The following is a 13,684-nucleotide window of genomic DNA, read 5'->3' as shown; positions in this document are numbered from 1 at the left end:
AACACATACAAACTTTATTGTAGCCTTCAGGGGTGGTGTGGGAAGAGGGAAAAAAGAACAAAGTAAAAAAGTGCACAGCAGAGAACAAAAGAAAACTCACAAGGAAGCAAAGGAAAAATGGACAATTCTCAACACAATATGTATTATTTATCATATAGGCTTTCTTGAAATGAAAATCTATTATTATATATTTTGAATCCTCTCTTACGTTCTGCTATGCACATGATATGCTTTTTTTTTCTTTCTTACCTTCTATTTAAGTTTCACAATATTTAAGTTTATGATATGTGTTGTTCCTTTTCTCTGTTCTGTATTTGTGTCCTGGCCCTTGAGTCTAAAATAAAATTAAATTTTAAAAAAGGAAATAATGTAAGGAAGATCAACTGTGAAAAAAAAATGCTGTTTCCACCTAGTAAACTTGGAGTCATTGTTAGATAAAAGGAGGTCAATCTTGTCAGCTGCATCGGAAGTAGTAAGATGAAACAGAACCATCTACAGCAGCAGTATCAGCAGTATCAGCAGCAGCAGCACAGTGGTTTCCTGTCAAGACACAAGTTCCATAAGTGTGGACTGGGCGAGATCTCCAATGTATTTTGAATTTGCTCTAACTTTACCAAAAGTCAAGAAACTGCTCTGTAACCACAGCATTCCCACCAGCATGACAGACTCCAAAGGCATAACAGGAGTCAGTATAGGCAGTAGCTCTTTGGCAGTCAGCCAGATGACAAGTCTAAGTGCAATTAATTCAGCAGCTTAGGCACTGAGATTAGATGGCAAAGAGGCCACCTAAACAGTATCGTGGTCTGTAACAACACTAGTGCCTGTAGAGTGGACACCATCTCATAAAAGAGATGGTCAGTATATAGGACAAGCTTGGGCAATCAGGGGGTAGGACAAGGTCAGGACAAGGGAGCATCAGATAAGTCATTGTGGGATCTCAGCCATATTAACCATGGAGGAGCAATCATAGAGGGTTCTTCTGAAATCAGAAGATCAAACAGGAAAGGGGGGTGGTTGAAAATAGGGCAGTGCTTTAAAGTAACATTTTCCTTGCCCAATAAAGTCACTTCATATCTAGTAAGTCGTTGATCAGAAAAAAGCTTGTGATGTCACAACAAAAGAGCCCCAATCTCATGGCGATACTGCACTATGAGTAGGCCCCCCAAAATCAAATCACATGCCTTTTCAACTAAAAGGGCAGTGGCAGCTACAGCTCATGGGCAAGGGGGAGCTCCTGAAGCCACAGAGTCTAACTGAATGGAGTAATAGGCTATAGGGTCCAAAGGAGGGTCCAAAAGCAGTCAATCATTGCACTACTCCTGCGCAACTGCCCTGAAAAACTGTCCTGGAGGCTAGAGTTCAGTCTCAACCTAGCTAGGCTTGTCGAAATTGTAATAGATAATAATAACTAAGGAAACAATCTGAGCATAGATGATTTATTGTCTAGGCATTCAGAAAGAATGGGTCAGTGGAAGTCCCAGTTAGTCTAAAGACCCCAAATACAAAGTAAAATCGATTTTTATACACAAAAAATCAGATAAGTTCAAAAAGTCCAATTAATTATAACAAAAACAATTAACTAGGATGTAAATCAGGGTATAAAATTAGGTAATTAATTTCTAATTGAAGAAAAGTCTTCAGGGACTTTCCAAGTTGGGAAGTGGAAAGAGTATGTTTCAGTTCAGTTGCAAGGTAGGGGTAAGAAGAATAGGTTTTAGGGTCCTCTATTCATAAAATGAAAAGATGTCGATTACACCCACCTGCATGTATGAAACAATCAGTGGCTTACATAATCTAGTTTCCCATAGATGAACAACAGAAAAACAACAAAATGGAGGAAAATATGGAGAATGGAGGGGCAGCACAAAATGAAGTGTTCATCAGAAGAATCTGGTTGGTCCTTCTGATTCTCATACTAAACTAGTTGCATTTTATATGTGGTTTTAATTTTATTTTATCACAATGAAGGGCCATGAACAATTTTCAGGTGGGGGCTGATGTCTAAGAGGAGTTCTGTAGAAAGCTTAATCTTGTTAACAGTGTGCAAAATTTCAAGGAAGAAGATCAGAGACACCAGTCAGCAACCTAGGCATAAGATAGTAAGTGTGGAAAGGGAAAGGAAGAATGATACACAAGATTTTACAAAGGAAAAATCTTTGTTATGAAATGTTTTAAGATGTTCCTTATGAATAACTGCTGTAATTTTTAAAAAAAAACTTGTTTTTCTTGTCTAATCTTTCTTTGTCCAGCAGATTGTCAATTCCCTTGTCATGTCCTCTCCTTTTGCCCAGTACATCCTTTCTGCCTTATTCCTTCTCTGAAACCTTCCACATCTGGAAACTTCTGTACTTGAAACATGCTACACTAGGAATTTGTAGTTCCCATGTTGATCAGTGGCTCATTGCCTGTGACTTCAGGGAAAAGAAACTGATGAGAACTTTCTGAACCAGTTCTCTCTCCTTGCAAAACAAACAAAAAACACCTATCCATCTCTGCTTCTGAAGTAGCTATAACACAAGCTGTCCTGAAGAGTTGGCTGAGCTGCACAAAAGTATAGACCCAATATAACATCATGCCTAAAGTTCTCTGGGACAATCATTAGTTGTACCCTTTCCCTACCCCCTTCCAAGTGCCATGCTGGTTGTGCTAGTCTGGGCCACAGTGTTAGGGAGTTGATGGGCTGCCTTAGCTTGGAGGAGTCAGTACCTGCTCCAGCATAAAGATTGCATTAGTGGGCTGATCTAGTATCTTCACCTTACCTGTCCGTGTTTCCTGATCCCTTGAGTGTTTCCAGTGGCTGGGGATATGGAGTTGGCTGGCTGAAGTGAACTTCATGCCTTTATGAGGCAGCTGGTAGCACAGTGGATAGAGTACAGGGCTTAGAGTCAGGAAGTCTTGAGTTCAGATATGGTTTCAGACACCAACTTTTTGACCTTGGGCAGGTCACTAAAAAACCATCAGTTTGTAGATGGTGGAGTCATGGATTCACCTGAAAAAGTGAGAATGGAGTTTGGGCCAGCATGGGCCAGTCCTGGCCTTCCAAAGCAGCAGAGGCTTCTAGAGCTCTCTGCCCACAGAGCTAAGGGGTTCAGACAACTGTTTAGAAAGAGATTACAGGGGACTGGCACTGGGTGCCAGTGCAGAACTAGCACCTGGCACAGAACTCTGTTGTATTGCCACATGGTTCTGCGTTGCAGTCCTAGGGCAAGGAGGAGCACTAGTATGGGGCCTCCGAGGATCAAGGACCCTCCGAGCTCAGGCCAGGAGAACAGTGATCACATCTCTCCTTAGATCATGCCATCTTGGAAGAACTGAAAACTTGCAGACCCTCAGAACTAGCTCTGAAAACAGCAGCACAAAAAAAAACAAAAACAAAAACAAAAAATGAAAGTTTGGGACAATGCCCCTTTTTACTCTGGGAGCAAAGCCCAACTTTAACATAAAGTTAAAAGTCAAGGAATAGACCAGGAAAATGAGCAAATCTCTGCCCCCCCAACAAAAGCCCTGACCATTGAAAGTTATTATAGTGACAGGGAAGCTCAAAACGCAAACTCAGAAGAAGACAACACAATCAAAACAGCTACATGCAAAGCCTCAAAGAAAAATGCAAATTGAAAAAAAAAGAAAAATGTAAATTGATCTCTGGCCCCCCAAAAATTCCTGGAAGACCTCAAAAAGGATTTTAAAAATTAAATAAGAGAGGGAGAGGAAAAATTGGGGAAAAGAATTGAGAGTGATATAAGTGATATAAGAAAACCATAAAAAGAAAGAATCAACAGCTTGGTAAAGGAGACACAAAGAAATACTGAAGAAAATAACACCTTGAAAAGTAGAATTGGACAAGTGGAAGCTAATGACTCCATGAATGAAAAAATAGAAGAAACTACTATCTTATAGAAAAAACAACTAACCTGGAAAACAGATCCTGAAGAAATAATATAAGAATTATTGGATGATCTGAACGTCATTATCAAAAAGAGCCTAGCCATCATACTCCAAGAAATCAAAGCTACCTTTTGTATTTCTGGCTTTCTGCATTGGACTGTGAGGTTTTCATTCCCTAGTACAGAGTCAATTTTTGTGTAGGTGCCATATGCTGCTGAGAAAAAAGTATATTCCTTTCTATCCCCATTCACATTTCTCCAGAGGTCTACATATCTAACTTTTCTAAAATTCTACTCACCTCCTTAACTTCTTTCTTGCTTATTTTGAGGTTAGATTTATCTAGTTCCCAGAGGGGGAGGCTGAGGTCCCCCACTAGTATAGTTTTGCTGTCAATTTCTTCGTGTAACTCCCTTAACTTCTCTTCTAAGAATTTGGATGTTATACCACTTGGTGCATATATGTTTAGTAATGATATTGCTTCATTGTCTATGGTGCCTTTTAGCAGGATATAGTTTCCTTCCTTATCTCTTTTAATTAGATATATTTTTGCTTTTGCTTTGTTCAAGATCAGGATTACTACCTCTGGTTTTTTTTTTTACTTCACCTGAAGCATAATACATTCTACTCCAGCCTTTTGCCTTTACCCTGTGTGTATCCCCATGTGTTTCTTATAAACAACATATTGTAGGATTATGATTTTTAATCCATTCTACTATATGCTTCCATTTTATGGGAGAGTTCATCCCATTTACTTTCACAGTTATGATTACTATCGATGTCAATTTGTCCATACTATCCTCCTGCCCATTTATGCTTTTCTTTCTCCTTTCTCCCTTTCCCTCCTCACTAGAGTTTTGCTTTTGACCACTGCTGCTCTCAATCAGCCCTAACTTCTAACAGCTCCCCTCCCTTTTCTTTCCCTTTCCCCTTACTGTTTCCTCCCTCCCTTCTATCCCTCTCTTCCTTCTGTACCTGAATATGTTATTCTCTCCTGGAGACAAATCTAATGAGAGTAAAGATCAAACAATGCTCATCACCCTCCCTTCTTTCCTTCTACTGTAATATGTCTTTGTGGCTCTTCATGTGATGTAATTTACCCTTTTCTGCCTCATCCTTTTGTCTTCTCCCATTACAATCTTTTTTCACCACTTAACTAGGTTTTTTATCAAAATACCAAAATCAACTTAAACCCAACCCCTTTGTCTATATATTTCCCTTCTATATGATGTAATAAAGATACAGTTCTCAAGAGTTGTATCATCTTCCCATGTAGGGATGTAAACAGTTTGTCCTTATTGAATAACATGTTGCTGTTGTGTTTTTTTCACCTTTCCTGTTTACCTTTTTATGCCTCTCTTGAATCTTGCATTTGAAGATCAAATTTTCCATTGAGTTCTGGTCTTTTCCTCAGGAAAGTCTGGAAGTCCCCTATTTCATTGAATGTCCATTCCTCCCCTAAAAAATTATGCTCAATTTTGCTGGGTAGTTGATCCTTGGTTGTAATCCAAGCTCCTTTGCCTTATGGAATATTATATTCCAAGTCCTCCGATCTTTGAATGTAGAAGCTACAAGTTCCTGCATGATCCTGACTGTGGCTCCATGATATTTTAATTGTTTCTTTCTGGCTGCTTACAGTATTTTCTCCTTAATCTGATATTTCTGGAATTTTCTTACAATATTCCTTGGAGTTTTCAATTTTGGATCTTTTTCAGGAAGTGATTGGGGGATTCTTTTGATGACTATTTTACCCTCTGATTCTAGGACCTCAGAGCAATTTTCCTTGATGATTTCTTGAAAGATGCTGTCCAGGCTCTTTATTTCATCATGGTTCTCAGGTAAACCAACAATTCTTAGATTATCTCTCCTGGATCTATTTTCCAGGTCAGTTGTTTTTCCAATGAGGTATTTTATGTTTTCTTCTATTTTTTTTTCATTCTTTTAATTTTGTTTGACTGATTCTTGATATCCCATAGAGTCATTAGCTTCTAGTTGCCCAATTCTAATTCTTAATGAATTTTCTTCAGTTAGCTTTTGTACCTTCTTTTCCATTTGGCCAATTGTACTTTTTAAGGAGTTGTTTTCTTCAGTGTACTTTTTCCCATTTTGTCAATTGTATTATTAAATTTTTCTTCTACCTCTCTTATTTCACTTTTAAAATCCTTCTTGAGCTCTTCCAAGAAGGCTTTTTGGGCTTGAGACCACTTCATATTCCTCTTTGAGGTAGATGTGGGTATATTGACCATGCTGTTCTCTCCTGAATTTGTGTTTAAATCTTCCCTGTCACAAGATATTTCTGTATGGTCATTGATTTTTTTTTATTCTTCTTACTCATGTTTTTTGCCTCTTTTTTTGGCTTTTAAATTTAATCTCTGCTTCTGGGGCCCGGGGGGCACTGTCTTAGACGTCTTATGCAAGGGGCTAGGGGCCTGGTTACTGGTTTTCTGTGCTGAGGCCTCAGGTGCTTGCAGTTGGATGTTGAAGTAGTCTGGCATTTTACCTGGTGCTGAGCTGAAGGTGGCTTGTGCCTGATGGTGGTGCTTGTCTGCTCCTCCATCCTAGCTCAGGACCTTCTGCTGGTCCACTGAGGTGGGGCTTGCTGGGACATCTCCCTTCCTGTACTGGTCTCCTTCAGCCACAGCAAGAGGGAGCTTTCCCATGACTCCCCCTAGCCTCCCAAGCTAGAGCTAAAAGACTGCTGTACCCGTCTTTCTGCCAGCTCAACTATTCCAGGATTTTTCTGGTGGCATATTCTCTGGGTTTTTTAAGGTCGACAAGGGAGGATGAGAGCGAGTTACTGTTTATTTTGCCATCTCAGCTCCTGGAAATTTAAATAGGTGACTTTCAAACATTTGGTCTGTAGGCTAATAGCCCCAGGAGTAGCTGCTGCTGCCACTGCTGTAAGCCCTGCACAGGAATGCACTTCTCTCTCACCCAGGTCTGATAGACCATCCCTTCCTTCACTGAGATGTCTGGAACTTGCCACTGCTGCCAGTGATTCAGTCCTCTGAGGTCTGCTCCAGCCTTCTTACGGTCAAGTCTACACTGGTGCAGCCTGTGTGCTAGACTGCACTCCTCCCCCATTCTGGTGCAACAGACCCCTCCTGTGCACCCTCCAGGTTGTTTTGGACTGGAAATCTGCCACTCTCTGTCTCTTCATGGATTCTGTCCCTGTAGAATTTGTTCAGATTCACTTTTTAAAAGTTTTTGAAGGAGTTCGTGTGAGAGGTCTGGTAAGTCCCTGTTTTCACTCTGCCATCTTGGCACTGCCCCTCCAGTGTCTGATTTTTTTTAAGAGTCTGCTCTGCTTAGCATGAAGAAAGCTGGGTTCTTGAGCTGCTGCTTCAATTTAAAAGTTTCTTTTTCAGAAATTTTATTTTATTTTGGGGGATCAAAAGAGAACATTTTAATTTAAGAATAGTTCTCATATTACAAAAGTATAGCTCTGATAAAAAAGAATATGGGACATTTATCCTACATAATGATTTTGATAGTTGCCAATCCTCATAGTGCACCTGCTTAGTCACTACAGAAGATATATGGAGTCTTTAACTTCGTACCTATTACAAAAGTGCATGGTTCATAGTGGAGAGGCAGTTTTGACAAATATATGGAAAAACAATTCAGAAGGGTTTAGTAAGAGACCAGATGGCAGGTTAGTTGTTCTAGTTCCTCCTCCTCTTCTGGTCTTTGTACTCAATAATTTCTATGAAATGTAACTTAGAAAGTTTCATCCAAGTCAAACAGTTCCAGAGGAGGTATTGGTAATTCTCTGAAACTGGGAGTGGGAAGGGAGAGACCACTGGTTGAAGGGCGGGTAGTGGAGTCTCCAACTGAAAGGTTCATGTTTCACATTTAGTTGTTCATAGGCTTTGGTAACTTTAGATAAGGAAGTGGTATCTAACTGGTAAATGGATAAGTCAAAGAGAGTTGTAAAGTCACATGGGTTCTCATACCCCTCCTGAAGACACACTCGAAGTTGCTCTGACAACGTAGTGGTATCTGGCAGCATGGTATAATCAGAAATCTCTGGGTCTTCTGCATCAATCTGGTTTAAATGGATGTTTGCTGTGGTGAGCCACTGGAAAACTACATCCATAATTTTGCTGTTTTCTTCTTTATCCAAATACTGGTCACTAAACGTGTGGCAAGAACCTTGCACTGCCAATTTTCCTTTTCAGAAATTTTAAATTGTTTCTTTTATATTCAAATATAATTTTGTTACACTCTCTGGCTATCTCTCTATATAAAAGCTAAATAGATAAACAAATTCGTTTGGTTTCTGCTCCAAATATATACAGTATTTGCTGAACACTAAAGTTTCAAAGTGTCATCTTACTTCATTTTGTGATAACGACTCATTTGTCACTCAACTGGTTCTTTGGCTATCAACTTCCTCTAAAAACAAATGATAATTCTCCTCTTAAGTGCACTTGACAAATTATATCCATCTTCTCCACATTTATGACAGATTCTATTCTATTTCTTTGAATCTATCTTGATGGTCGTGTTCTTGTACCAAATTAATGTAATGTGACTAATGAAGAGGTCATACTCACTACGTCAAGGGTCAGAATTCTTTATTCCTGTTTCTTTTTAGGCCAAAATTGTAACAGGTGACAATTGTTTTGCTTTAATTTTTACAATGCTAGGGATGATCTTGAGTCAGACTGTTGTGACCTATATATGTTATCTTCACAATATCTTCAAAAATAAGATGATTTTGTCTGTAATTTCATGTTTTAGGAGATCCTCTGTAAACTTTCTTTCATTTTTAAGTCATATCAATGTAACTTTCTTGATGCTTTGGGGCATTGGTTTTCCTGAATTGATCTATTCAACACAGTTTCAGCTCATTGCTCAAATATTTTAATTTTTTTTAGTAACTGTATACAAAAATATAGTGACAGAGAGAGAGAATTTCATTTCTCCTTCCCCTTCTAGATGGTTGGTATAATTATGAAGAGGAAGAGAAAGATGATGGAGATAGTGAGGCATTGAAATATTAGAGAAGTATGAATATGTCTACATCAGAGGTTCCCAAACTTATTTGGCCTACCACCCCCTTTAAAAAAACTACTCAGTGTTCCAGCCCCCCAGAAGTTTAGTTTCTTTAACTCTTTGCATGATTTCAAAAAAATATAATTAAAAAAATGATGCATCTTAAATTTAGTAATTTATTGTAAATTTGTGGGTTTTTTCCTGCATTGAAATTTCGATGATGTAATATTGTGTCATGTAACAATATAGCATCATATTGTAAATAAGTCATTACACACACGTATTCCTGCCAATGCGTGCTGGACTTCCTGACAATGTGTGACACGTTCACCTGCCAACAGCTGCTTGTTAAGAACTATTAGCAGACTTGACTACTGCTTGGTTCTAAGTTGCATTTTGTGTGTTTATTTGGAAAATAATGCAATCACTATGACTTTAACTCTATTATACAGCAGATGAAACATGTAGGAATGGTTTTTCAAAATTTTCTTCTCTTCTCTTCTTTCCTTATGCCTTCACTGTCCCCTTATTTTTATTCAAATCCCCAATTGCACCCAAGGCTACTACTGCCCCCCTGGATCATTCCAGTGACCCCCCAGGGGGTGGTATCACCCACTTTGGGAACCTATGGATTGTTAGTCTCTCGACAAGCATGAAATAAGTTTTCTGATCAAATTAGAAGGGGAGCTGATCATTCATTGACTGGATGAATAATGGTCATGTTTCCAATAGACTCAAAAGCTATGCCTGCCAAGACCAGAATTCAGTTTTAGAGTTTGAGTTGTTCAAGGCATGGAACATGCCTCTAGACCTCTACCAGAAGTCAGTAGAGAGGATAGATTTTCTATCTTTCCCCTTCCCCCATAGGACATCACATCTTGATTTTAGAATTAAAATATTCAACAGGGATCAATTCATAAAGCTGAGCCATTCTAAGTAGGGAATGGAGACATATAGTCTCCAGATAGGCACAAAGAAGCATTATTCAAGGTAAAAAGCAGCTTCAAGGAGCATGACCCCTAGAGAGGAGAACCCAAACATGTATTAAGAGAAAATTAGCTTTGAAAGTTCAAAACTCACTTGCAGAGAGGAATAGACCTATGGAGCTTAACTGAGGCATTGTACTTAGGGAGTGGTACAATGAGGACATCGCAAAAAGTTGCCTTGGCCACATACGTAATATTACCTGTGTGTACTATATTAGCAATATAATCTAAGTTTGAGCTTACGCCTCCTAATGGAGTCTGTGTTCATTTTTGGGAAAGTACTTTTCAAGTTTACTGTAGGGAGAGGGGAGAATGGAAAAAAGATGTTTTGTAGTTACTGTTCTTACCATACCATCTGAGTAAACACCTTTGCTTTGAGTCTTCATGTCCATTGATTGACTATTAAAGGTAACCTTATCAGTTGGGGTTCATGGGACATAGCTTTATGATTGTAGATCCCACAGAACAACCACTTTATATAGGACCAATCCCACAGGTGTCAGTGCTAGTATAAGTTGGGGAGGAACACTAGAAAGGCTACTACTATAGTGGGGATATATGTGGCTAAGGCAACTTACATCTTCAGTAGCTGTAAACCCTTAATGTCTTTTTTCTCGTTTTGGTACCCTCACAGCTTCTTCCCACTCAGGATGAAATATCTCTGCTGGACATGTTATTAAGCTATGTTCTCTGGGTCTTCTCTCCAAGTCAGTTTCCAACTGCCAGGACTTGTTCTCCCTTTAGTCCACAGTTGGCTTTCTTCTCTTCTGCAAGGGATTATACTCCTTGAAGCAGATTCTTATTTTGAATGCTGCTTCTCTGTATTTGTGTCTGCTTCTATGATTTCTGGGAAGTGTGTATCTCTGTTCCTTGCCTCAAATTGTTCAAGTCCCTGAAATGTTCTCTGTATTTTCTCCAGCTGGGAAAATTTCAATTTAAGACACCACTTTAATTTAACTCCTTTCAGGTTAAGGGGAATAGGTGTGAGGGGAGAAGAGGAGAGAAAACTCCTCCCACCACCACCCTTCCTCTTCAGTAGAGGGCTAGGAAGGTCACACTTTGTAAAGCTGTCCCCTGCCTTGAATGACTTCAACTTTCAAACTGAACTCTGGCCCTGACAGGATTAGATCTGTAATGGCTATAGGGGTAGTGGTGCTGGTGGGAATGAGATATGGTCAAATTTGACCAAGTCAATTGTCATCTTCCCAACTAATTCAATCAGAAAACTTATTTTTTCTTAAAGATATACACAGTATCCTTGTATTTATTGCATTAACATATTAATACCTTGTTAGCTTTGCTATCTACCTTTTACTTTCTGTGATTACTTCAACTTGTTGCAGGAGAGGTGGAAGGAACCAAATATCCCTCATGCCTGACAACTTCACAAGTCAAATATTGTCATTTGTTAATGTGATTTTAGCTAGATATGTCCCATCCCCCTGTGAACAGATTTCAGTGGGTCCATGTACATGTATAGGAAAAAGAATTACATCCCTATCTCAATATGGTTAGTTTCCTTTGTATTTTTTCTTATTTATTGAAAAACATTATTCTGAGAAGTTGTCTATAAGCTTCACCAGACTGCCAAAGGGGGTACATTACACATGCAAAAAAAAAACAAAGAAGGAAAAAAACCACATAAGCACCCCATATTTAGACCATCCTTATAGTCCTCTGTCTATCTGGGTCATTCTGCCATTTCTCACACACTGTATCACCTTTTTTTCAAACAATATTAAGAGAAGACTGTCCGTTTAGTAAATTTAGATGTTGATTCCTCTCTGATATGACAATTCTTACTATTCTGCCCTCAGAAACCTTACAGATTCAAAATGGTCTCTCTGATACTTTCCAATAAATTACACATCTTATCTAATACAGATACTTCTGGCTTTTTAGATAGTCTGTAGCACACTCAATCTCAAATTCTTTTGTTTCTTCCCCAGTAGAAGAGGGCTGCTGTCCTACAAAGATGTAATATTTCCGGAGTATAGAAATTCAATACTGCTTATGTGTAAAGCATCTTTTCAAAAATAAATTTAAATATAAATGGATGTTTCCATTGATAAACCTTTTCACATTTAATCTTCCTGTCTATAAAATTAAGTTCTTAGAACCAGTAATGAGTGGAATTGAGATTATAGTATTTAGTCTCATTCTAAACCTACCCCTGAATCTATCAAAGACCAAAATCTCTCATGAGCACATTTACTTTCATTTAGTATTACTTGTTTTTAAATTTTAATATAAAAAATTCAGACAAAAAGGTGCCCCAGAATATAATTATATTACAAAAATAATTTTGAAATGTCATTCACAAGTTATGAACTTCAAAATAGAAAGGTAATTTATAGAAAATCATTATAAATTAATGTCCCTAACATCACTGACTTATTTTCCTAAAGAGATATTTTTTCTATATCATTCATTGTTTTAGCAAATGCTCATATAATGCCTGCTCTGTGCCCTAGAGGCTGAAAGAAAAAAAAAAGAAACAAGTGTAAATTAATAGTTAGATTTGCAGATAACTTGGTTGTTTTCCCAGAAAACCCAAGACAGTGAAGAAAAAGAGCATTAGTGATAACTCAGTAAAGTAGAAAAGGATCAAGGATGTTAGAGCTAGAAAGGATCTTCAAGATGATCTAGTCCAACTACTCTCATTTTTTGAATGAAGAAATTGAGCCCCAGATTGCTTAATTTGCTCAAGAACATATAGTTCTATCAGAGAACCAGAAATTTGTGACATTCTACCATTACCCCAATTTCCTATTTTCCTTCTAATTTTGGCTGCATTGATATTGTTCATGTAGAAACATTTTAATTACATGTAATCCATTTTACTTCCCATAATATCTTTGAATCACTTATAGTCTTAACCGTTTGTTCTTCCAGATGAATTGTTATTTTTTTCTAGATATATAAAGTAACTCTTTGGTAATTTAATTGGTATGGAACTTAATAAGTATATTAATTTAGATAGAATTGTTTATTTTTATTATATTGGCTCAGCCTACCCATGAGTAATTAATATTTATCCAATTTTTGGGATCTGTTTGTAATTGTGTTCAAATAGTCCCTGTCATTTTTATTATCGGAAGTGATTTTAAATGAAATTTCTCTTTCTGTCTTTCCTTATGGGTTTTGTTGGTAGTATGTAGAAATGCTGATGATATGGGTTTAAGTCCTGCAACTTTGCTAAAGTTGTTGTTTCAAAAGGTTTTTTTTAGTTGATTCTCTAGGATTCACTAAGTAGAACATCATATCATCAACAATCAAAAGTGATTGTTTTGTTTCCTCATTGCTTATTTTTATTCTTCAAATTTCTTTTTCTTTTTTTATTGCTGTAGCTAGCATTTCAAATACAATATTGAATAATAGCGCTGACAGTGAACATCTTTGCTTCACCCTGATCTTATTATCTAACATAGTTTTACAATCCATTTTCCTTCTAAAATTTATTTAATTTTCCTTTAATAATTTTAATGCTGTGCCATATGGTACATACACACACACATACACACACACAAAGATCTATATATGCATATAGATAGTATATAATAGTATGTATAGTATACTATATACATAGTATTGTTATTACCTGTCTATGGTGCCTTTTAGCAATATGTAGTTTCCCTGCTTATCTCTTTTAATTAGGTATATTTTTGCTTTTGCTTTGTCTAAGTTCATGATTGATGTCCCTGCCTTTTTTACTTCAGTTGAAGCATGAGATTCTGTTCCAGCCCCTCATTTTACTTCTGTGTGTCTGTTTCAAGTGTGTTTCTTGCAAACAACAAAAAGTCAGATTTTATGTT

General features: G+C 37.6%; 1 pseudogene; it reads right to left on the bottom strand.

Moving 5' to 3' along the window:
* Positions 1-7,602: 7,602 nt before the first annotated feature.
* LOC118840087 lies at positions 7,603-11,242 on the bottom strand (annotated as a pseudogene).
* Positions 11,243-13,684: the final 2,442 nt, after the last annotated feature.

Source organism: Trichosurus vulpecula, chromosome 1 (assembly GCF_011100635.1).
Source record: "Trichosurus vulpecula isolate mTriVul1 chromosome 1, mTriVul1.pri, whole genome shotgun sequence".
In the NCBI taxonomy this organism is placed as follows: Eukaryota; Metazoa; Chordata; class Mammalia; order Diprotodontia; family Phalangeridae; genus Trichosurus; species Trichosurus vulpecula.
The sequence above is the reverse complement of the archived record's forward strand: the minus strand, read 5'-3'. Positions and strand labels throughout refer to the sequence as shown.